General features: G+C 47.7%; 1 protein-coding gene across 11 annotated transcripts in view; it reads left to right on the top strand.

Annotated features, from left to right (window-relative positions):
* The window catches only part of gpr4 (G protein-coupled receptor 4), a 133,842-nt gene that overhangs the window by 51,774 nt on the left and 56,289 nt on the right, over positions 1-25,779 (top strand). The window contains exon 1 of one of the 11 annotated variants that reach the window (XM_059950972.1): positions 1,664-2,108. The exons of the other annotated variants lie outside the window; for them this stretch is intronic. The gene's annotated coding sequence lies outside the window, so the exon portion shown is untranslated. Of the gene's footprint in view, positions 1-1,663; positions 2,109-25,779 lie in introns of those variants that run through there. 11 annotated transcript variants of the gene reach the window in all.

Genomic DNA, 25,779 nt, shown 5'->3' with positions numbered 1-25,779 from the left:
GCTTTGCTCGAGAAACTTGATTAAGTGAGATAGACCCTGAAGCAAAGGGACTTTGCATTTTGTCCCATGTATGTGCTCTTAAAACTTCTGCCAGATGTTGTTCCACTTGTGCCAAAGCTGACAAATAGGCCCCGCCTAAGCTGCACAGTTCAGATGCGAAGCATTGAGTTGGGGCCGGTTTGTGGATCGGGCGCTGTCGTTCACGTTGTCACGTATTTCTAGTTTCTGGTCACTCCTTTTGCTTTTTGTTGCTGCTCCGGGCGACTGATGGGGGCAACATGCAGGTAATGAATGACACTGAGCTAGACTGAAATGAACTGAGCTGAACTAACTATGCCTGGACTGTTTCAATTTTGTGCGTTGTCTCCTGTGGTCTTTACTCTTCTCTTCTTTTTTGCCGTTTGCGCCATTTGTTTCTTTTTCACGTGTGAGGGCGTGCTGATGATTTTTTTCTTTGAACGGGTTCCAGGGTTTTCTTTGTTTCATGGCTGTCTGTGAGGAAGTCGAATCTCGGGGTTGTGTACTGCGTACGTACTTCGATAATAAATGTACTTTGAGCTTGAACTTGAAGACAGGTTGCACGAATAACTTTAGCAAGAAGGGTATGATCAACAGGGACAATGAACACTGGGGGGGAGGGCGGTAATCCTCGACCAAAGCCGTAAATCAAGTGAACTGCGCAGACACTGGAAGTCTGAAATAAAAGACAAAATGCTGGAAACACTCAGCAGGTCGGACCACATCTGGAGAAGAGAAACTCAAGTTAACACTTTCAGGTCAAACCTCCTTTGTTAGTACTCATATTTGATGAAGGGTGTCCGGCCTGAAAAATTAGCTCCGATCCTTTTCCACAGATGCGGCCTGGCATGCTGGGAGTTATTTATTTTACAAATCAGCGTTGAGTAGGCTCAATCAGCCCTTTGAGTGGCACCACCCCAGCAAACCACCAACAACCCTGTTTTAACCCCAACCTAATCATGGGGCAATTTACAATGACCAATTACCCCACCAATTGGTACGTCTTTGGACTGTGGGAGCAGATCGGAGCACCCGGGGAAACCCACGCAGGAAGGATGGAGAAACTCCATGAAGAGGACGCTGGAATTGAACTCTGAACTCTGATGCCCCGAGCCGTAACAGCATCATGTAACCTGTATGCGACCGCGGTGCCCAGTTCCCAGTGTTTTATGAGTTTGGACCATGCCTGATCAGGATATCAGCTCTTGATAATCAGTCAAAATATAACCTGTTGCTCTTCTAACCTTTGGGGGGCAGGGAGTTTCATATCCCAATGGCTGAAGAATCTAAAATGTGCTAAAGGGGCAGAATTATGTTTATAGGGCTGACGTCATCCTACACAGTCCTGTGCAAAGCTCTTAGATGCAAATATATAGCTAGGGTGCCCGAGACTTTTGTACAGTACGGTACTTGTCAACGTGGAGTGGAGAGAGAGTTTGTAAATCTGGTGGGAGCAAAGAATGGTGGGAATGGTGAGGGCGGAGCGCCGTGGTAGGGGTGTGGGACGGGTGGCAGAGAAGGAGTGCCGGGGTCAAGTGGGGTGGTGTAGGGGCAGACACACCCAGCCCTGAGACAACAGGCAAAGTTATTTGATTCCAAACAATTGGTTTATTGATCATTACAGAATGTCTCTCTGGTGTTTCCCACTCACTCCCCTCTCCCTCCCCCTTTTCCCCAACCATGATTCCCCTCTCCCTGCCCCCTTCCCACTCTCAGTCCACAACAGAGACCCAGATCAGAATCAGGTTTATCATCACTCACATCTGTCATGAAATTTGTTTTTATCTTGTGGCGGCAGTACAGTGCAAAACATAAAATTACTACAGTACTGTGCAAAGGTCCTGGGCACCCTGGCTGTATATATGTGCCTGAGACTTTTGCACAGGATTGTATTTGCCCAGCAGAGAGTGTCGATATTTTCTTCTCCATCCTCTGAAGTCTGATGATTCTAGCACTGCCCTCTCTCTCTCTCTCTCAGGCCATAAATTATCTCCCAGGACCCTCGGTTAACGGTAACGCTCCATGGTATAGAAAAGGCCATGAACCCTTGTTCTGAGGCATTGCAAGCACAAGGTCGTCTGCAGATGCTGGTAATCCAAAGCAAGTCGTGCTGCTGGGACTCAGCAGGTGCCAATGTCAGTCCGTGGCCTCCTCTTGTGCCAAGATGAGGCCACCTTCGAGGTGGAGGAAACACTACCTTATCTTCCATCTGGGTGTCTGAATTTCGATTTCCAAATGACCCCACCCACCCTTCCTCTATTCACCACTCTGACCTTTTATTTCTTTCCACTGCCTATCACCTCCTCCTGGGTGCCGTCCTCCTTCCCTCTCTCCTACAGCCCACTCTGCTACCCTATCAGATTCCTTCCTCCCCAACCCTTGACCTTTCCCACCCACTTGGCTTCGCCTTTCGCCTTCTAGCCAGCCTCTTTCCCCTGCCCCTTTCTTTCAATTCAGCCACCTCTCCCCCACTTCCCTCCCAGTCTTGAAGAAGGGTCTCGGCCCGAAACGTCGACTGTTTAAGGCTTTGCGTCTTCTTTCATTTCATCAATCTTCCCGCCCCTCCCAACCCCCACTCATCAACTGCCAGATAAAGCCTGGAAAACAGAAGATTCTAGAAATATTCAGCAGGTCAGGCAGTGCCAATGAAAACATAGGACATAGAAAACTACAGCACATTACAGGCCCTACAGCCCACAATGTTGTACCGACCATGTAACCTACTCTAGAAACTGCCTCGAATTTCCCTACTGCATAGCCCTCATTTTTCTAAGCTCCACATACTTATCTAAGAGTCTCTTAAAAGACCCTATTGTTCCTGCCTCTACCACTGTCCATGCACCCACCACTCTCTGTGTGGAAAACCTTACCTTTCTCCCATGGTCCACTCTCCTCCCCTATCAGAGTCCTTCTGCTCTGACCCTTGACCTTTCCCACCCACTTGGCTTCACCTTTCACCTTCTATAGCGAGCCTCTTTCCCCTGCCCCTTTCTTTCAATTCTCCCCCACTTCCCTCCCAGTCTTGAAGAAGGGTCTCGGCCCAAAACTTACCTCTGACATCCCCCTTGTACCTACTCCCAAACACCTTGACCCTCGTGTTAGCCATTTCAGGCCTGGGAAAAAGCCTCCGGCTATCCAAAAAAAAAGAGAGGGCTAGTGTTTCAATTAAAGATCTTTTATCATCAGAATCTTGTAATGCCAAATCTGTCATAGCCATTGTGATGTCATTGTGAGGTCATTGTGATGCTAGTTATCACATGCCTCTTCAATCCACCTATCCCCTTCCGGCTCTTGCTGCACCTGGTCCCTCCACCTCTTTATATGGGCCACCTCCCCTCTACCCTTCATTCCAGGCGATGGTCCCAACCCAAAATGTCGATTGTCCATTTCCCTCCACAATGACTGCCTGCCCCATTCTCTGGCTCCAATGCCGCATGTTTTCTTCCCGGTTTGAAAACTGCCAATTCCAGGACCGCTGATAGACATTAGACGGAGGATGACATGAGGAAATGAAGTGCGATTGATGTGCAGATAGGTTACGTCCTATCCAGATACCTCTCAGCTCGGTATAGCAACTGCTCTGCCTGAGATTGCAAGAAATCGCAGTCTTTTGTGTCTCCATCGCAATCCTGGCTTCTGAGCCAGCTTCTGTAAGTTGAAAAGGCTGGGTAAGATGCGTGCTTGTTATTTTGAGTACAGCCTGATTGTTATCCTGGCTGTTATAAAGACAATTAGACCAAAGACTCGGAGCTGGTACAGGAAAAATTCAGGGCCTTAATATTCATAAATCAAGGAGTTATTGGACTATAATAAGACCATGACATTTAGCAGCAGAATTGGGCCATCAGGTCTGCTCCACCATTCAATCAAGGCTGATTTATTTTCTCTCCCAACCCTTTTCTCCTGTTTTCTCTCTGTAACCTTCAACAGTCGAAGTCCACTTTAAATGCACCCATTGAATTGGCCTCCACAGCCAACTGTGGCAATGCAGTCCGAAGATTCAACACCCTCTGGCTGAAGAAATTCTTCTTCATCTCTGTCATAAATGGAAGACCTTCTGTTCTAAGGCTGTGCACTCTATCCCTTGACTCTCCTTTTGGAAACATTCTCTCGAAATCCGCTCTATCTAGGCCTTTTAATATTCGGTAGGTTTCAATGAGATCCTCCCTGATTCTCCAAAACTTCAGCACGTACAGGCTCCATTCTCCAGATCATTCAGGATTCTCTCCAACGTCAACACATCCTTACTCGGATATGAGGTCCAAAATAGCTCAGAATACTCCAAACGTTACAGCTATATAAGACCTTAGTTAGACTCTGCTTGGGAGCACTGTGTTCAGTTCTGGTCAACTCGCTACAGGAACAATGTGGATGCTATAGAGAAGGTGCAGAAGAGGAGATTTACAGGGATGTTGCCTGGATTGGGGAGCATGCCTTATGAGAATAGGTTGAGTGAACTCGGCCTTTTCTCCTTGGAGTGACGGAGGATGAGAGGTGACCTGATAGAGGTGTATAAGATGACGAGAGGCATTGATCGTGTGGATAGACAGAGGCTTTTTCCCTGGGCTGAAATAACTAACATGAGGGGCATAGTTTTAAGGTGCTTGGAAGTAGGTACAAGGGGGATGTCAGTGATGCACCATCAATAACTCTCGGAGACGGGAGGCGAACGATAGGCTTTTATTAGCTGCAAGAGACCACCACACAACATCCTGGAGACTGAGGGAGGAGCAGTGCCTCCAATCACCTTTATACGGGGGTCTGTGGGAGGAGCCACAGGAGCAGTCAGCCGGGGGTGGGGGGGGGGGGGTGGCGTGTCCAGATGGGTATATGTAGTTCACCACAGTCAGTTTTTCACACAGTGAGTGGCGGGTGCGTGGAATGCACTGCCAGCAACAGCGGTAGAGGCGGATATGATAGGGTCTTTTAAGGGATTCTTAGATAGGTACACGGAGCTTAGAAATATGGAGGGCTAAGCAGTGGGGAAATTCTAGGCAGTTTCTAGAGTAGGTTACAACATTGTGGGCCGAAGGGCCTGTAATGTGCTGTAGTTTTCTATGTGATCTTACCAATACCCTGTAAACCCTTAACATTACACTCTAGTCCTCTTGAAGTGAATCCTAACGTTGCACTTGACCTCCTCACCACTGAATTAACCTGCCAGTTAACATTAGGGAATCCTGCACTAGGGCTCTCTTTTTCCAAAGCTGAGATGGATTCAAACCGGGTACCCGTTCAACAAGACTGCAGCCATCACCCAAACCAAGCGTCAACCCGGGCAGGTTTCCAGTTGGCAGACATTCCAGTGTTATGCTGATGGGTGGTTGTCCATCTTGTCCGCTGACAACAGGAGGGGTTTAAAGTGGAAAAGCCCCTGCACTGGGGCGGTTCCACCATCCGGGCCTCAGGAGTCCGGGTCCAGTGGTACAAACAAGCATCACAAACTGGGGGCTTCCTTGGTTGCCGTGGGTGACCGTGATATCGCCTGTATCCTGTCACGCCCTTCGCTCTCCATGCAGTGTTGCAGAACCACCTTCCTGGCCGTTGGGTCTCACCGTAGATCCAACGTGAATGAGCTACCCAGGAGGGACATAATAAGCCCCTTCACCAGAGTTGCTACCCCCTCCCTGGGCACCCCAGACACCCCAGATTAGCTGATATTCTATAGGGAATCATACAGACATCATTGTGCACTTGGATCTGAAGCAAGATGTTATCTGATGTTATAGCTTATGAGACATCAGTTGCACATTCTTTTTAAATATCACCAGGTAATCATAGAACGTTTGCTGCCTCCACAACTGAAGCCAACCCAGCTGAGTCACCAGTGTTCTCTTTATTGAATTTCCCATCAGTTAGCTAGTTTTGTTTAGAGCCATGATTCTGATCACCAACGTTGCATCTCCACTTGTGAAGGGTGGTTAAGAAAGAGTTAGCCCTTCCTAGACAAGGGGTTGGTTTTCAGGAGCCACGGGGTAACATCAGAATCTGGTTTAACATCACCGGCATATATCGTGAAATTTGTTGACTTTGCAACAGCAGTACAATGCAATACATAATAATAGAGAGAAAAAAATGTGAATTGCTTCGATCCTGTGCAGTAGCCCACCCCCCCCCCCCCCCCACCAGACGGTGATGCAACCAGTTACAATGCTCTCCATGGTACATCTGAGGACATTTTTGAGTGTTTGTGGTCACATATCAAATGCTGCAGTTCTATCAAACCCTGGTTATACCAGACTTGAAGTACTGTGTTCAATTCTGGTCACCTCATTATAGGAAGGATGTGGAAGCTTTAGAGAGGGCGCAGAGGAGATTCACCAGGACGCTGCCTGGATTAGAGAGGGTACAGAGGAGATTCACCAGGACGCTGCCTGGATTAGAGAGGGCGCAGAGGAGATTCACCAGGACGCTGCCTGGATTAGAGAGGGTGCAGAGGAGATTCACCAGGATGCTGCCTGGATTAGAGAGGGCGCAGAGGAGATTCACCAGGATGCTGCCTGGATTAGAGAGGGTGCAGAGGAGATTTACCAGGATGCTGCCTGGATTAGAGAGGGTGCAGAGGAGATTCACCAGGATGCTGCCTGGATTAGAGAGGGTGCAGAGGAGATTCACCAGGACGCTGCCTGGATTAGAGAGGGTGCAGAGGAGATTCACCAGGATGCTGCCTGGATTAGAGAGGGTGCAGAGGAGATTCACCAGGATGCAGCCTGGATTAGAGAGGGTGCAGAGGAGATTCACCAGGATGCTGCCTGGATTAGAGAGGCTGCAGAGGAGATTCACGAGGATGCTGCCTGGATTAGAGAGGGTGCAGAGGAGATTCACCAGGATGCTGCCTGGATTAGAGAGGGTGCAGAGGAGATTCACCAGGATGCTGCCTGGATTAGAGAGCACAACCTATGATGATAGGTGAAACAAGCTAGGGCTTTTATCTTTGCAGTGAAGGAGGACGAGAGATGACTTGATAAAGGTGTACAAGATGATGAGGCATTTTGTCAGAGGTTCTCCCCGGGAAGGTAGTGGATAATAATTTTAAGGTGATTGTGGAAAGTATAGAGGGGTAGGTTTTTTTACGTGGAGAGTGGTGGGTGTGTGGGACATGCTGCTGGGCTGTTTGTAGAGAGAGGTACATTAGGGACTTTTAAGAGACTCTTAGATAGAAACATAGAAAACCTACAGCACAATACAGGCCTTTGGCCCACAAAGTTGTGCCGCATGTACATGTACTTACCACAGAAATTACTAGGCTTACCCATAGCCCTCTATATTTCTAAGCTCCATGTACCTATCCAAAAGTCTTTTAAAAGACCCTATCGTATCCGCCTCCACCACCATTGCCAGCAGCCCATTCCACACACTCACCACTCTCTGAGTAAAAAACTTACCCCTGACATCTCCTCTGTACCTACTCCCCAGCACCTTAAACCTGTGTCCTCTTGTGGCAACCATTTCAGCCCTGGGAAAAAGCCTCTAACTATCTATATGATCAATGTCTCTCATCATCATGTTTCCATTGAGAGTAGGGGAGATTCAAATAAGAGGACATGAGTTGAGAGTTAAGGGGCAAAAGTTTAAGGGTAACACGAGAAGGGGACTTCTTTACTCAGAGAGTGGTAGCTGTGTGGAACGAGCTTCCAGTAGAAGTGGTAGAGGCAGGTTCGATATTATCATTTAAAGTAAAATTGGATAGGTATGTGGACAGGAAAGGAATGGAGGGTTATGGGCTGAGTGCAGGTCGGTGGGACTAGGTGAAAGTAAGCATTCGGCATGGCCTAGAAGGGCTGAGATGGCCTGTTTCCCTGCTGTAATTGTTATATGGTTATATCTCTGACTATCCATACGATCAATGCCTCTCATCATCATCAGATGTATAGAAAATGTGGGCTGTGGGGTGGGAGGTTGGCACTAAAAGGTCAGCACAACACCACCGGTCTGGAATGTGTTCTACTTTCCATAAGAGACTGCGTCAGTTGGTTACCAGTGAATCATCATCGTGCCAGTGCTTACAGCTTTTACCACAAAGGAAGAAAGCTGGAGAATCAGGTTTATCATCACTCACACCTGTCATGAAATTTGTTTCATTTTGTGGCAGCAGTACAGTGCAAAACATAAAATTACCACAGTACTGTGTAAAAGTCTTAGGCACACTAGATGTGTGTGTGTGCGCGCGAATTTTGCACACTACAGTATCTCAGCTGAGTCTTTACCCTAAGAAGCGTTCTTTAGTAAGTAGTAATTTTGGGAACAGGTGTATTATCAGCCCCCGTTGTCCCTCAGTGGGTACTGATGCACGGGCAGCCACCACACGATCCTCGACAGGTCGGAGGTCGGCGTCCAGTGACATGGAATGCTGGGCAGCTGCGGACCCTTCAGTTCCGTTGTGATGAGTCGTCATCTTCCAACAGCTCCGTCGTTGAGACCTTTGTCTGGAACCTCTGCCTTGACCTTTCCGCCATGGGTGACCCCGCCCCCCCCCCCCCCCACTAGGAGCTGAGCCCCAACCCGCTTCGCCCTCACAATCCTGGGAGCTCATAAGCCTCTCCCCGCCATGATGCAAAGAGCAGTGCAGTACGAGCATAGGACATTCGGCCCATCAAGCCCATGCTAGCCACAGCACCCACCCGTCCATTGCCAATTCCCTGCGATCATCCCACGTCCCTCTCCGGCCCTGCACCTCCGCGTACCTGCCCAAGCGGATCTTAAATGATTCAGTTGTATCTGCCTCAGCCACTTTCTCTGTCAGCTCATTTCGTACACATCATCCCATAAGTTGAGTGAAGTATCGAGTACTTATCTCTACAGGGCTGACCACATTTGCGGAGATAATCAGTGCATACGCTTCATACTTAACTCCCCCAAGACTTTTTATCTGAAGTATCAGTAAAACCTTCTAACTCTTTTCCCCGTCGCTATGCTTATTCAAAAATATGTGGACAAGTTTCAGAAATTTCAGCCTCCTTTTCTCATCTCTCTCTACCCTCATCCAACAACATCCTCCAGTTCTGGCCCGTTGACTACCCCACCATGGCAGATGTAGCAAGATCTTGCCACACCCTCCACCTCTCCCTCCTCCCCCTAAGCAACTCTTCAAAACACTTCATCACTCCCTCCACCTCTCCCTCCTCCCCCTAAGCCACTCTTCAAAACACTTCATCACTCCCTCCACCTCTCCCTCCTCCCCCTAAGCCACTCTTCAAAACACTTCATCACTCCCTCCACCTCTCCCTCCTCCCCCTAAGCCACTCTTCAAAACACTTCATCACTCCCTCCACCTCTCCCTCCTCCCCCTAAGCCACTCTTCAAAACACTTCATCACTCCCTCCACCTCTCCCTCCTCCCCCTAAGCCACTCTTCAAAACATTTCATCACTCCCTCCACCTCTCCCTCCTCCCCTAAGCCACTCTTCAAAACACTTCATCACTCCCTCCACCTCTCCCTCCTCCCCTAAGCCACTCTTCAAAACACTTCATCACTCCCTCCACCTCTCCCTCCTCCCCCTAAGCCACTCTTCAAAACACTTCATCACTCCCTCCACCTCTCCCTCCTCCCCTAAGCCACTCTTCAAAACACTTCATCACTCCCTCCACCTCTCCCTCCTCCCCCTAAGCCACTCTTCAAAACACTTCACTCCCTCCACCTCTCCCTCCTCCCCTAAGCCACTCTTCAAAACACTTCATCACTCCCTCCACCTCTCCCTCCTCCCCCTAAGCCACTCTTCAAAACACTTCATCACTCCCTCCACCTCTCCCACCTCCCCCTAAGCCACTCTTCAAAACATAACTTCTTCGCTCCCTCCACCTCTCCCTCCTCCCCTATGCCACTCTTCAAAACACTTCTTCACTTCCTCCACCTCTCCCTCCTCCCCAAGCCAAAACACTTCTTCACTCCCTCCACCTCTCCCTCCTCCCCCTAAGCCACTCTTCAAAACACTTCATCACTCCCTCCACCTCTCCCTCCTCCCCCTAAGCCACTCTTCAAAACACTTCATCACTCCCTCCACCTCTCCCTCCTCCCCTAAGCCACTCTTCAAAACATAACTTCTTCACTCCCTCCACCTCTCCCTCCTCCCCTAAGCCACTCTTCAAAGCATAACTTCTTCACTCCCTCCACCTCTCCCTCCTCCCCTAAGCCACTCTTCAAAACACTTCTTCACTCCCTCCACCTCTCCCCCTCCCCTAACCCACTCTTCAAAACATAACCTTCACTCCCTCCACCTCTCCCTCCTCCCCTAAGCCACTCTTCAAAACATAACTTCTTCACTCCCTCCACCTCTCCCTCCTCCCCTAAGCCACTCTTCAAAACACTTCTTCACTCCCTCCACCTCTCCCCCTCCCCTAACCCACTCTTCAAAACATAACTTCTTCACTCCCTCCACCTCTCCCTCCTCCCCTAAGCCACTCTTCAAAACATAACTTCTTCACTCCCTCCACCTCTCCCCACCAAGCCACTCTTCAAAACATAATGTCTTCACTCACCTCCTCTCCCCTCCCCTATGTCACTCTTCAAAACATAACTTCTTCACTCCCTTCACCTCTCCCTCCTCCCCCTAAGCCACTCTTCAATACATAACTTCTTCACTCCCTCCACCTCTCCCCCTCCCCTAACCCACTCTTCAAAACATTTCTTCACTCCCTCCACCTCTCCCTCCATCCCCTAAGACACTCTTCAAAACACTTCTTCACTCCCTCCACCTCTCCCTCCTCCCCCTAAGCCACTCTTCAAAACACTTCTTCACTCCCTCCACCTCTCCCTCCTCCCCTAAGCCACTCTTCAAAACACTTCATCACTCCCTCCACCTCTCCCTCCTCCCCTAAACCACTCTTCAAAACACTTCATCACTCCCTCCACCTCTCCCTCCTCCCCCTAAGCCACTCTTCAAAACACTTCATCACTCCCTCCACCTCTCCCTCCTCCCCTAAGCCACTCTTCAAAACATAACTTCTTCACTCCCTCCACCTCTCCCTCCTCCCCTAAGCCACTCTTCAAAACACTTCTTCGCTCCCTCCACCACTCCCTCCTCCCCTAAGCCACTCTTCAAAGCATAACTTCTTCACTCCCTCCACCTCTCCCTCCTCCCCCTAAGCCACTCTTCAAAGCATAACTTCATCACTCCCTCCACCTCTCCCTCCTCCCCCTAAGCCACTCTTCAAAACACTTCACTCCCTCCACCTCTCCCTCCTCCCCTAAGCCACTCTTCAAAACACTTCTTCACTCCCTCCACCTCTCCCCCTCCCCTAACCCACTCTTCAAAACATAACCTTCACTCCCTCCACCTCTCCCTCCTCCCCTAAGCCACTCTTCAAAACATAACTTCTTCACTCCCTCCACCTCTCCCTCCTCCCCTAAGCCACTCTTCAAAACACTTCTTCACTCCCTCCACCTCTCCCCCTCCCCTAACCCACTCTTCAAAACATAACTTCTTCACTCCCTCCACCTCTCCCTCCTCCCCTAAGCCACTCTTCAAAACATAACTTCTTCACTCCCTCCACCTCTCCCCACCAAGCCACTCTTCAAAACATAATGTCTTCACTCACCTTCTCTCCCCTCCCCTATGTCACTCTTCAAAACATAACTTCTTCACTCCCGTCACCTCTCCCTCCTCCCCCTAAGCCACTCTTCAAAACATAACTTCTTCACTCCCTCCACCTCTCCCTCCTCCCCCTAAGCCACTCTTCAAAACACTTCTTCACTCCCTCCACCTCTCCCTCCTCCCCTAAGCCACTCTTCAAAACACTTCATCACTCCCTCCACCTCTCCCTCCTCCCCTAAGCCACTCTTCAAAACACTTCATCACTCCCTCCACCTCTCCCTCCTCCCCCTAGGCCACTCTTCAAAACATAACTTCTTCACTCCCTCCACCTCTCCCTCCACCCCCTAAGACACTTTTCAAAATACTTCTTCACTCCCTCCACCTCTCCCTCCTCCCCCTAAGCCACTCTTCAAAACACTTCTTCACTCCCTCCACCTCTCCCTCCTCCTCCTAAGTCACTCTTCAAAACATAACTTCTTCACTCCCTCCACCTCTCCCCCTCCCCTAAGCCACTCTTCAAAACACTTCACTCCCTCCACCTCTCCCCTCCCCTAAGCCACTCTTCAAAACATAACTTCTTCACTCCCTCCACCTCTCCCCACCAAGCCACTCTTCAAAACATAATGTCTTCACTCACCTCCTCTCCCCTCCCCTATGTCACTCTTCAAAACATAACTTCTTCACTCCCTTCACCTCTCCCTCCTCCCCTTAAGACCCTCTTCAAAACGTAACGTCTTCACTCAGAGGGTGGTGAGAGTGTGGAACGAGCTGCCAGCAGAAGTGGTGCATGTGAACTCAATTTCAACATGCAAGAGAAGTTTGGATAGGTACATGGATGAGAGGGGTATGGAGGGCTATGGTCCCGGTGCAGGTCGATGGGAGTAGGCAGTTTAAATGGTTCAGCACGGGCTAGATGGGCTGAAAAGCCTGCTTCTGCGCTGTACTTTTCCGTGATGCTATGACTCTTTAGCCCTGGTATCTGGAACGCAGAACAGAACATTAAAGTGCTTCAGTCCATGGTGCTGTTCTGTCATTTCAACCTGCTCGAAGATTCAAAGAACATTTATTATCAAAGTATGTACACAGTATACAACCTGAGATTCATCTTCCCACGGACAGCTACCAAACAAAGAAACACGGAGCCAAACCTTTCAAAGGAAAACATCAAGCCTCAAATACAACGCCCCACCAAGTGCAAAAAAAAATATGCAAATGGCAACAAGCAATGATCGGAAACCCAGAAAATAAAACACAAAATCAAAAGACGCACTTCACTGCAGTGCAGCTCTCTCTGCATGCCACCCTAATTCTAATCTTGCCTTCAATCAATCTAACCCAGTATTTCCCAGCGGTTATTTAGCCAAACACCCTCCACCCCCAAAGCTCTTTCAAACTTGCCAATGCCCCTCTTAGGCATAATGTACTTCCCAACGCCCCCCTAGTGTAAAAACTGTAGATACTATTTGTTACAAATTACTGTAATTTGCACATTGCATATTTAGACGGAGATGTAACGTAAAGATTTTTACTCCTTGTGTATGTGAAGGATGTAAGAAATAATGTCAATTCAAATCAATTCAGAACATGACTACTATATGTTAACATAGAAAGATTATTCTGCTTCAAATTTTTATGTCTTTAAACCTAGTTTACACAGTCTCCATACACTGTACATCAGCCTCGCTATCAGTGTGATCCTCGAGCTTGATGGCTTTTAGCAAGAGTTGAAATATCTGATTCAAGTTGTGATAGCAAAAACCCCCAAGTCCCCACGCGTAAAAATGTCCAAGCAGTTTCTATTTTTAGTGAGTATGTGGCTCACTGCATTGAAGCCTCTTTCAACAAGATAGGACAATGGAAATGCAATGAGGAGCAGTTTGGCTCTTCTCCAAACTGTGTATGACAGTGGAGCCTCCTACCACGAAATCCGACATTTTTGAAAAGCATCTTTGCTTCTTCATCATTCTGAATTTAGGTGATTTCTTCTTGCAAACTCTCTTCCTGTTCCTTCCACCTTGCAAAGAAATGGGTCAATTACCCAGTCCTTGAATCAATTCTGAAAGTCCTTCTTTAGTGACTGCAGGCGTAAGCAGTACCCTTGGAAATCACTGTCTGTGAAAGCGAGTGCCATACCTTTCATTCAAGGAACAGATTCTTCTCCAAATGTTTTGCTTATTTACTTCTAACTTAAAAGTGGAGACTGCACTTTTTGCCTGAATTAAATTGAAATTGTTGCCCTGCAGTTTCATATTTAGAACGTTCATCTTATCATACAAATCGGCTAGGTATCCCACATCTCCATGTAGAAGTTCAATCTTGTTTTCAAGCTCTTCTTGACTTTGAGGAAAAATTCGACCAGTGTCAGAAAGATCGAAGGAATGCTTTAAGCAGCAGCCTTACGACAGCCAATGCACTCCAGCATGAAGAAGCAAGCATTCAAAATCTTCATCATTATCTTGGGATATCCGGCAAAATATTCTGCTATTTAATGGATGAGCTTTAGTTTTGAAAGCAGCTATCACAAGAGTCATGTTTGAAAAGAATCGCTGGCTGAGGTTTTTGGCTGTGAGGTGTTGACAATGACTTACACAATGGATTGCAAACAGACTTGGAATTTGTTTTTTCATAAAAGCCACTAAACCAGCATGGTAACCTGTCATATATGGTGCTCCACCAGTTGCACAAGAAATCATGTTCCTAATATACATTTTGAGCTCACCGTAGATTGATTCTCTGTTTATATTTGTTTTTAACTTTCTATGTAAGAGAATCTCTTCATAAACGTTTTTTGATAATCTGCACATTTGCCATTAGCAATGCCTCATTTTCTCACACGGTTGACACGTCCAGTTGTTTCCCAAATTCTGTTCTTTGTAGCTCTGTGCATAGTAAATACTCAATGTTTTCACTCATTTCATTAGTGTGACGAGCTACAGAGGAAATGACTTTAAAATACTGGTATCCATTTTGAGAACCATGGTGAGCACTTATTCATCAATTGTGTGAGATTTGCTATCACTTAGGAAATGTTATAAGAAGCACTGAGATCACTATCAAGGTCATTTTTAGCTTTCTTGGCAAATCATGAGTGTGCAACACTTTTCAAATGCTTCTTTCATCCTCTGGAACTGAGTAATACCGTAAGTAACTTTTCAGTGTGCCTTTTGTGGAAGTGTTCCTGCAACCTTAGGCTTCTTTAGACAGTGCAGTATTACAAATTAGACACATGGGGTGTCGTTGATCCGACGGGAACGGAATAAAACCGTACTCCAGATCTGTAACATGCGCTCTCTGTAGTTTCTGTTTCTTAGTAGGATTAGAATTCAAGGCTTCATTGCCTTCGGACTGATAGAGATCGTGCCGTGCATCGTTAACGGGGCTAAATCCAAGTAAAAACTTTACACAAACTGGGAATGGCTATCGGATGTTGGCGATGGCAGCAAGTCGACATGGTTGGTCAGGTCTCCTGACGCAAGTTAGGGTGCCACTTAACCCCTCCCCTCCCAAGGATCTTGAACGCTCCCTGATGACTTCTATTTCCCCTAACTCCCCCCTTAAGACATATAACGGCCCACTGATCTAACCCTTTCATCCTACATAGTCCTCCATTTTTCTATCATCCATGTGCCTATCTAAGAGTATTGTTAAAAACCCATGATGTATCTGCCCCTCCCACTATCCCTGGCAAGGCGTTCCACACACTCGCCACACTCTATGTAAAACAAGACCTACCTCTGATATTCTTCCCATATTTAAAGTTATGGCCGTTGGTATTAGCCATTTCCACCCTGGGAAAAGGACTCTGCCTGTCCACTTGATCTATGTCTCTTATCATCTTATACGTCTCCATCAAGTCACCTCTCATCCCCCTTCACTCCAGAGAGAAAAGCCCCAGCTCGCTCTACCTACCGTCGAAAGACAAGCCCTCCAGTCCAGGCAACATCCTGACGAGGCCTAGGAAACGTGCGTCTCCTGGAAACCGATTGTTTTCTGTCGATGGTTACTCATTTGAACTACCAGTTGTTACATGAAAGACTCGATATAGACTATTCGTAGACTACTGCAGCACAGAAGCAGACCCTCGGTCTGTGCTAAGCTGGTCTTCTACTTCCATCGACCTGCACCCCTCCATAGCCTCCACACTCCTCCCATCCACATGCCTATCCAGGCTTCTCCTCAATGTTACATTCAACACCCTCCCACCACTTCCACTGGCAGCTCGACTCTCACCCACTCTACGCTCCCCGACACATTCCCCTGAAATATTTTACCTTTCGCCCAGGACCTATGACCTCTGCATCGGGACTCCACGTAAATCTATCAGTGACATAAAGAGACAGAGAAAGAATCAGAGAATTGTATGAGCACTGGGGAGAGGTGGATTAAAAAAGCTGTGGGAGTGGTACTGACTTGGAGCTAGCATGAACTTCTTGGAGGGAGTACCACAACAATTCCATAATTCCTACTTGCAATTCTGAGTAGCGACCGAATAAGGGTGTTAAATCTTCTCCACAATGCCCACAAAAGAAAAGAAAAGCAATACTCAGGAACAAAAAAGCCACCAAATTACTATTTTTATTTATTTGTTTACGGGATGTGGGCATTGCCAGCTAAGCTGGCATTTATTGCCCATCCCTAGTCGCCCTGGAGAAATATTGTTAGGGAGGGAATTCCATGATTTGGACCCAGCGGCAATGAAGGAATGGTGATGAAGTGTCTCGGCCCAAAACGTTGGCTACTCTTTTCTCATGGATGCTGCCTGGCTTGCTGAGTTCTTCCAGCCTTGTGTCCGTATTCTTTGATCCACAGCATCTGCAGTTGTATTTTTGTGTTTTGAAGGAACGGCGATATGTTTCCAAGTCAGGATGGTGAGTGACATGGAGGGGGATTTCCAAGTGATGGTGTTCCCAGGTATCTGCTGTTCTCGTCCTTCTAGATGGTGGTGGTCGAGGGTCTGGGAGGTGCTGCCTTAGGAACTTAGGTGTGTTGTTGTAGATAGCACACACTGCTGCAACTGTCCGTCGATGGTGGAGGGACTGGATGCTCGTGGAAGGGGTACCTCGTGCTGGATGGTGTCAAGCTTCTGGAGTGTTGATGGAGCTGAACCCATCCAGGCGAGTTACACCATTACACTCCTGACCTGAGACTCGTAGATGGCTTTGGGGAGTCAGGAGGTGAGTTAAACGCTGCAGGATTCCTAGCCTTTGGCCTGTTCTGGTAGCCATGGTGTTTATACGGCTAGACCAGTTCAGTTTCCTGTCAGTTTCAAGCCAAGATACCTTCTCGCTGCTGCTATCAGGCAGGAGGTATAGAGGCCTAAAGTCGCTCACCACCAGGTTCAGGAACAGTTATTACCCTTCAACCATCAGATAGGATATCTTCACTCACCTCAGCTCTGAACTGATTCCACAACCCACAGACTCACTTACAAGAACTCTACAACTTGTCAACTCAAGTCACTTTTATTGTCATTTCGACCATAACTGCTGGTACCGTACACAGTAAAAATGAGACAACATTTTTCAGGACCATGGTGTTACATGACACGGTACAAAAACTAGACTGAACTACGTAAAAGAACAGCACAGAAAAAAAACTTCACTAGACTACTGACCTACCCAGGACTGCATAAAGTGCACAAAACAGTGCAGGCATTACAATAAATAATAAACAAGACAATAGGGCAGTAAGGTGTCAGTCCAGACTCTGGGTATTGAGGAGTCTGATAGCTTGAGGGAAGAAACTGTTACATAGTCTGGTCGTGACAGCCCGAATGCTTTGGTGCCTTTTCCCAGACAGCAGGAGGGGTGCGTGGGGTCCTTAATAATGCTGTTTCCTTTGTGAATGCAGTGTGCAGTGTAAATGTCCGTGATGGTGGGAAGAGAGACCCCGATGATCTTCTCAGCTGACCTCACTATCCGCTGCAGGGTCTTGCGATCCGAGACGGTGCAATTTCCGAACCAGGTAGTGATGCAGCTGCTCAGGATGCTCTCAATACAACTCCTGTAGAATGTGATCTCAGTATTATAGAAACATAGAAAACCTACAGCACAATACAGGCTCTTTGGCCCACAAAACTATGCCAAACATGTCCTTACCTTAGAAAGTACCAAGGGTTACCCATAACCCTCTATTTTTCATGCTCCATGTACCTATCCAGGAGTCTCTTAAAAGACCCTATCGTATCCACCTCCACTACCGTCACCGGTAGCCCATTCCACACACTGACCACTCTCTGAGTAAAAAACTTACCCCTGACATCTCCTCAGTACCTACTCCCCAGCACCTTGAAACTGTGCCCTCTCATGCTAGCCATTTCATCCCTGGGAAAAAGCCTCTGACTATCCACACGATCAATGCCTCTCGTCATCTCGTACACCTCTATCAGGTCACCTCTCATCCTCCGTCGCTCCAAGGAGAAAAGGCCGAGTTCACTCAACCTATCCTTTTATTTGCATAATTTGTCTCCTTTTGCTCGTTGGCTGTTTGTCAGTCTTTGTCTATGTGTAATTTTTCATGAATTCTATTGTATTTCTTTGATTTTTCTGCAAATGCCTGTGAGAAAATGAACTCAAGATAGCGATAGTAACTTTGATAATGAATTTTACTTTTTTTTTGCGATTTTGATATTTTTACCAAACTGAAGGCAGTGACTGGAACCAAAAGGCAGCCCCTTTCACGGTGCCAGTACACTGTTGAAAGCTGTACACTGATTGTGTGTAGGCACTTCAGGCAGGAAGCTGAACGGACTTGGTTTGAGTCAAATAGGTCACAGGAAAGGCACTGCAGTAGCATCAGTAACCTGTCAGCAGGCAAGCAGCAGAGATCAAAGTAATTTGGGTGTGTGGGGTGAGACTTGTATTCTAAAGTCAGAGTGAATTTTATTATCAAAGCACATACAGTGGCATGCAGAAGTGCGGGCACCCCAGTCAAAATTCCTGTTACTGTGAATAGCTAAGCGAGTAAAAGATGACCTGATTTCAAAAAGGCATGAAGTTAAAGATGACACATTCCTTTAATATTTTAAGCAAGATTACTTTTTTATTTCCATCTTTTACAGTTTCAAAATAACAAAAAAAGGGACAAGGGCCCGAAGCAAAAGTTTGGGCACCCTGCACGGTCAGTACTTAGTAACAACACCTTTGGCAAGTATCACAGCTTGCAAATGCTTTCTGCAGCCAGCTTAGAGTCTTTCAATTCTTGTTTGGGGGATTTTCGCCTATTCTTCCTTGCAAAAGGCTTCTAGTTCTGTGAGATTCTTGGGCGGTCTTGCATGCACTGCTCTTTTGAGGTCTATCCACAGATTTTCGATGATGGAGACTGTGAGGACCATGGCAAAACCTTCAGCTTGTTCCTCTTGAGGTAGTCCATTGTAGAGTTTGAGGTGTGTTTAGGATCATTATCCTGTTGTAGAAGCCATCCTCTTTTCATCTTCAGCTTTTTTACAGACGGTGTGATGTTTGCTTCCAGAACTTGCTGGTATTTAATTGAATTCATTCTTCCCTCTACCGGTGAAACGTTCCCCGTGCCACTGGCTGCAACACAAGCCCAAAGCATGATCGATCCACCCCCGTGCTTAACAGTTGCAGAGATGTTCTTGTCATGGAATTCTGCACCTTTTTTTCTCCAAACATACCTTTGCTCATTACAGCCAAAAAGTTCTATTTTAACTTCATCAGTCCACAGGACTTGTTTCCAAAATGCATCAGGCTTGTTGAGATGTTCCTTGGCAAACGTCTGACACTGAATTTTGTGGTGGGGATGCAGGAAAGGTTTTCTTCTGATGACTCTTCCATGAAGGTCATATTTGTGCAGGTGTCACTGCACAGTAGAACAGTGCACCACCACTCCAGAGTCTGCTAAATCTTCCTGAAGGTCTTTTGCAGTCAAACGGGGGTTTTGATTTGCCTTTCTAGCAATGCTACGAGCAGTTCTCTTAGAAAGTTTTCTTGGTCTTCCAGACCTCAACTTGACCTCCACCGTTCCTGTTAACTGTCATTTCTTAAATACAGTACGAACTGAGGAAACGTCTACCTGAAACACTTTGCTGTCTTCTTATAGCCTTCTCCTGCTTTGTGGGCATCATTTATTTTGATTTTCAAAGTGCTAGGCAGCTGCTTGGAGGAGCCCATGGCTGCTGATCGTTGGGTCCGTGCCACCCTGTGTTGGCACCAGAAACGTGGCAACTCTTGTGGGCTGTCCCCAGCCTAATCCTTGGACTGTGTTGGTTGGTCATCTTTGCAAAAGAACGCATTTTGCTGTATGCTTTGACGTGTGTGTGTCAAATACAACTTATCTAATCTTATCTTAGAATCTCAGAGAGAAAATGAGACTAGTTTAGAGTTGGTAATCGAATGATCTCAGCATTTCCACACGAGCGTCTGAAAACACATGAAGCCAAAGTTGCCTGTGCTCGATGCAATGTGAGATTATTCATTTAGCAATCAACAAAACTGTTACCAAGGCTAAAGGCAGGAGTTATAAAGAAGTTGGCAAGGCTGGGTCTTTATTCCTTGGGATGGAGAAGAACGGGGAGCAATGTGATAGAAGTGTTCAAATTAAATCAAATAGCTACTTGCTTACGTCCATTGTGAGACTGGCGTTTAGGGCAGTGATGATGGTCCTCCGTCTCTGGCGGTGTTCAGGGTCTCCTTCATCGTGTCAGTAGCTTCCTCTCGGTTTTCACTCCTGTCAGTCATGCACGTCCCGAGTGGAGACTCAGGAATACCGTCACACTCGGATGTAGAAGGATTCTTCGTTCCTGTTTCTGTAACAGTTCAGATTTGTGTGTGTGTGTGTGTGTGTGTGTTTTTCCCTCTTTCTCTGAACAATGGCTTTTGTTTTTTTTTAATTGTGTCATTTGCATTTATTGCTTTGTGGCTGCCTGTAAGCAGACGAATCTCAAGGTGTATCTCTTACACATTCCTTGATTATAGATGTGCTTTGAATCTTGGAATCTGAACAGTTCTGTTTGTTTGACCGGTCGGGGTTGTTAGCCCTGAGCTGAACCCTGAACCCGGAGGACCGGTGGACCACTCTTCATCTGACCTCCACCCTTTGACCTGTTTGGCACGGGTGACCCGACCAAGAGCCAAAGCATAAAGCCCTGACTCCAGCCAACATCGCTCTCCGGGTTTGGGTCTCTGGTTCAAACAAAACTGTTAAGATTCAAAGACTAAAGTAATTTATTATCAAAGAATGTGTAAATTATACACCTTCAGATATGTCTGCTTTCAGGCCGCCACAAAACAAGAAACATGAATGGTCCTTCTTTTAAAAAAAAAGACCAAAAAAATCAGTGCACAGAGGAAGTGGAGGTAAAAAACACGCATTGTGCAAACCATTGAAGCCACTAAACCCAATGACAAGGTTGTGGTCCCCTTGGAGGAAATCAAAACAAGTGGTTCACTTTAACAACAGAGAGTGTATACAGTGTGCGTTCTGAAATTCTTACTCTTCACAGACATCCACAAAACAAGAATGAATGACAGTAGCACCTGAACCCCCAATCCCCCTCCCCCTCCCACGCACAATCAGCAGCAGAAATATCAGCCCTCCCCTCCCCCTCACCAGTCCACTCCCCCTCCCCGTCCCCCTCCCACACACAATCAGCAGCAGAAATATCAGCCCTCCCCCTCACCGGCCCCTCCCCCTCACCCGTCCCCCTCCCCCTCCCCTCACCCGTCCCCCTCCCACGCACAATCAGCAGCAGAAATATCAGCCCTCCCTTCCCCGTCCCCCTCCCACACACAATCAGCAGCAGAAATATCAGCCCTCCCCCTCACCCGGCCCCTCCCCCTCACCCGTCCCCCTCCCCCTCCCCTCCCCGTCCCCCTCCCACACACAATCAGCAGCAGAAATATCAGCCCTCCCCCTCACCCGGCCCCTCACCCTCACCCGTCCCCCTCCCCCTCCCCTCACCCGTCCCCCTCCCACACACAATCAGCAGCAGAAATATCAGCCCTCCCCCTCACTGGCCCCTCCCCCTCACCCAGCCCCCTCCCCCTCCCCCTCACCCGTCCCCCTCCCCCTCCCCTCACCCGTCCCCCTCCCACGCACAATCAGCAGCAGAAATATCAGCCCTCCCTTCCCCGTCCCCCTCCCACACACAATCAGCAGCAGAAATATCAGCCCTCCCCCTCCCCCTCACCCGTCCCCTCCCCCTCCCCTCACCCATCCCCCCTCCCCCTCCCCCTCACCCGTTCCCCCCTCCCCCTCCCCTTACCCGTCCCCCTCCCCCTCCCCATTCCCCCCTCCCCCTCCCCTCACCCATCCCCCTCCCCCTCCCCCTCACCCGTCCCCTCCCCCTCCCCTCACCCATCCCCCCTCCCCCTCCCCCTCACCAGTTCCCCCCTCCCCCTCTCCCTCACCCCTCCTGCACCAACAGAAGCACTGGTATTTTCCCCCACCAGATAAGCAACAGCAAAAGCCCCCAAAGGGTCATTGATCTAGAGCCCATCAAAAGCCACAGTCCATAACCCAACACTCAGTACCTCAGGCAGGTCCGCTCTCACTAGCGATCGCTCCTGCAACGAGAGCGGGAGGCCAGTCACTCGCTGTTCCGATGTTACAGTCTCCCGTGGCGCTTCTCCAAAATAAAGAACGGTGTACGTAAGGTGGATGGTAACAGTCTTTTTTTAAAAAAAAAGGATAAATTGTCCGAGATTAAGGGGTGTATGTTTAGGGTGAGAGGAGAAAGGTTTAGAAGAGATCTGATGGGCAACGTTTTCACACAGAAGGTGTTGACTCCCGTCACCCAGGTCATGCCTTCTTCCCCCTCTGCCATCACGGAGGAGGTACAGGAGCCCGAAGACACACACTCAACGATTCAGGAACAGCTTCTTCCCCTCTGCCATCAGGGAGGAGGTACAGGAGCCCGAAGACACACACTCAACGATTCAGGAACAGCTTCTTCCCCTCTGCCATCAGGGAGGAGGGACAGGAGCCTGAAGACACACAATCTGCGATTCAGGAACAGCTTCTTCCCCTCTGCCATCAGATTTCTGAATGAACATTGAATCTATAAACGCTATCTCAGTACTTTCTAATTTCTATTTCTGCACTACTTATTTAACTATTATATATATATATGTGTGTGTGTGTGTGTGTGTGTGTGTGTGTGTATACACACACACGTATATATTTATTATAATTCACATTTTCTGTATTATTTTGTATTGCATTGTACTGCTGCTGCAAAGACAACAAATTTCATGGCATATGCCAATAATATTCAACCTGATTCTGATTGAGAATCTATGGAAGGAGCTGCCTGAGGCAGGTACAAGAGGATTCCTTGCACCTGGATTGGTGCAGGGCTCGGAGCAGATGCTCCCAAACTTGGTTCATGACAGGGGTCCACAGGAACCCCTGGCAGGGGGCCGTGGGCTGAGTGTGGGAAATTGGGAACGACCGTGCGGGCACCATGGTTGGCATGAGCACTTTGGACGGAAGTGCCTGCATTAGTCGTGTGATCACGCAAGTCGAATACGATGATAGCATTCATTTTGAGAGGAGTAGAATATAAAAGCAAGGATGTAATGTTGAGACTTTATAAAGCACAGGTGAGGCCTGACTTGGAGTATTGTCAGCAGGTTTGGGTTCCTTATCTGAGAAAGGATGCGCTGAAACTGGAGAGGGTTCAAACGAGGTTCATGAAAATGATTCCAGAATTGGACAGCTCTGGGCCTGTTTTCACTAGAATTCAGAAGAATGAGGGGTGACCTCATTGAAACCTATCGGATGTTGAAAGGCCTTGATAGAGTGGATGTGGAGAGGACGGAGTCTAAGACCAGAAGACACAGCCTCAGAATAGAGGGGCATCCTTTTAGAACAGAGTTGAGAAGGAATTTCTTTCGCCACGGAATGGGGAAATCTGAGGAATTCTTTTCCACAAGCAGTTGTGGAGGCCGAGGCTTTATGCATATTTAAGGCAGGGGTTGATAGGTTCTTGATTGGTCAGGGCGTGAAGGGACACTGGGAGGAGATTGGAGCTGAGAGGAGAATTGGATCAGCCATGATGAAATGGCGGAGCAGACTCAATGGGCCAAATGGCCTAATTCTGTTCCCATATCTTATACTGGATGTTCTGCATGCTGTTTTGCTCTATGACTTCAATCATGGTCATCTCTCCAGGATTGTAGCTTTGCATAGATTGTCCTGAGAAAATGCAAATTATGTATGAATCCCCAGAATTCAAAGCAGAAGCAGTTCTGAAAGCCGAATGGATTGGGGAGGAGAGAAGACAAGTGTGGGGTTATTCCCTTGATGATTCTTCAATCCCTTAAACACCAACGTCTTCAAACATCTCCTGTTAGGGTAGTTCACTTGTCCTGGTGAACGATAGTCACTATCTTCTTGTAACAATGTGCCAGAGAAGCTCCGCGGGTCCGAATCAGAATCAGCTTTAATATCACCGGCATACTGTATGCCGTGAAATTTACTGACTTTCCAGCAAAGTCAACGATGTATAAAATAATTAAATTAAAGAAGTAGTGCAAAAACAGAGACAAAAAAAAAGCTAGAGGTATTGTTCATGGGTTCAGTGTCCATTCAGAAATCGGATGGCAGAGAGGAAGAAGCTGTTCCTGAATCACTGAGTGTGTGTCTTCAGGCTTCTGTACCTCCTCCCTGATGGCAGAGGGGAAGAAGCTGTTCCTGAATCATTGAGTGTGTGTCTTCGGGCTCCTGTACCTCCTCCCTGATGGCAGAGGGGAAGAAGCTGTTCCTGAATCACTGCGTGTGTGTCTTCAGGCTTCTGTACCTCCTCCCTGATGGCAGAGGGGAAGAAGCTGTTCCTGAATCGTTGAGTGTGTGTCTTCAGACTCCTGTACCTCCTCTCTGATGACAGAGGGGAAGAAGCTGTTCCTGAATCGTTGAGTGTGTGCCTTCAGGCTCTTGTACCTCCTCCCTGATGGCAGAGGGGAAGAAGCTGTTCCTGAATCGTTGAGTGTGTGTCTTCAGGCTCCTGTACCTCCTCCCTAATGGTAGCAATGAGAAGAGGGCATGTCCTGGGTGATGGGGGTCCTTAATGATGAATTTTTGAGGCATCACTCTTTGAAGATGTCTTGGATTCTACGGAGGCTAGAGCCCATGATGGAGCTGACTGAGTTTACAATTCTCTGCAGCTTATTTCGACCCTGTGCAGGTGCCCCCCCCCCCCCCCCCCACCCCTTACCAGACGGTGATGCAGCCAGTTAGAATGTTCTCCATGGTACATCTGTAGAAATTTGCAAGTATTTTTGGTGATGTACAAAATCTCCTCAAACTCCTAATGAAGTATAGCTGCGGTCATGCTTTCTTTGTTGCTGCATCGATGTGTGGAGTCCAGGTTAGATCCTCGGAGATATTGACACCCAGGAACTTTGGTGGCATATCAAATCTCCTCAAACTCTTAATGAAATATATTCACCTTTGTGCCTTCTTTGTAGCTGTATCGGTGTGTTAGGTCCCCAAAAATGTTGACACCCAGGAACTTGAAATTGCTCACTCTGGCCAGCACTGATGAAGGGTCTTGGCCCAAAATGTTGACTGTGTATAGTTGCTGCCTGACCTGCTGAGCTCCTCCAGCACATCATGTGTCCCGTTCTGTGTAAAGATTTGACCGACAATGATAGGGTTTCACAGAAATAAAGGAAGAGGGACAAGATTCTTTCATCCTTCAGGCTATTCCAAAGCACTCCGCTGCTAGGTACTTTTGGAATGTAGCAGACAACTTGGCGAGTTCTCACAGGCAGCGTTCCAGATGTGGCCACGGAACCTGTTTCTACTCAAAGACCGAGCTTCTTGTCACCCACACGAGTCCATGTGTGTACAATTGTAAATTTACTTGCAGCAACACCACAGACAATAGCATCATGTAAGTAGTGTTCACAGGTAAAATAACTCACAAACTTTTTTTTACAATAATGGCAAAGTACTTAATTGTGGGAGAGTGAATTATGATGCTATTAGGCAGGGACATGGGAGCGTAAATTGGGAACAGATATACCCAGGGAAACGCACGACAGAAATGTGGAGGTTGTTAAGGGAACACTAGAAAGGGGTTCAGAATGGAATTGTCCTATTGAGGCAAGGAAATGGAGGAACCATAGTAGACAAGAGATGTGGAACATCTAGTCAAGAGGAAGAAGAAAGCTTATTTATGGTTTGGGAAGCGAGGATCAGACATGGCTGTAGGAGTTTTGGATGGATTTTTCCCATTGAGTCATGGAGATGATGGCAGGGTGAAA

The sequence above is a fragment of the Hypanus sabinus genome, chromosome 26 (genome assembly GCF_030144855.1).
Source record: "Hypanus sabinus isolate sHypSab1 chromosome 26, sHypSab1.hap1, whole genome shotgun sequence".
Lineage (NCBI taxonomy): Eukaryota > Metazoa > Chordata > Chondrichthyes > Myliobatiformes > Dasyatidae > Hypanus > Hypanus sabinus.
Note: the sequence above shows the minus strand (reverse complement) of the source record. Positions and strands in the feature narration are given on the sequence as shown.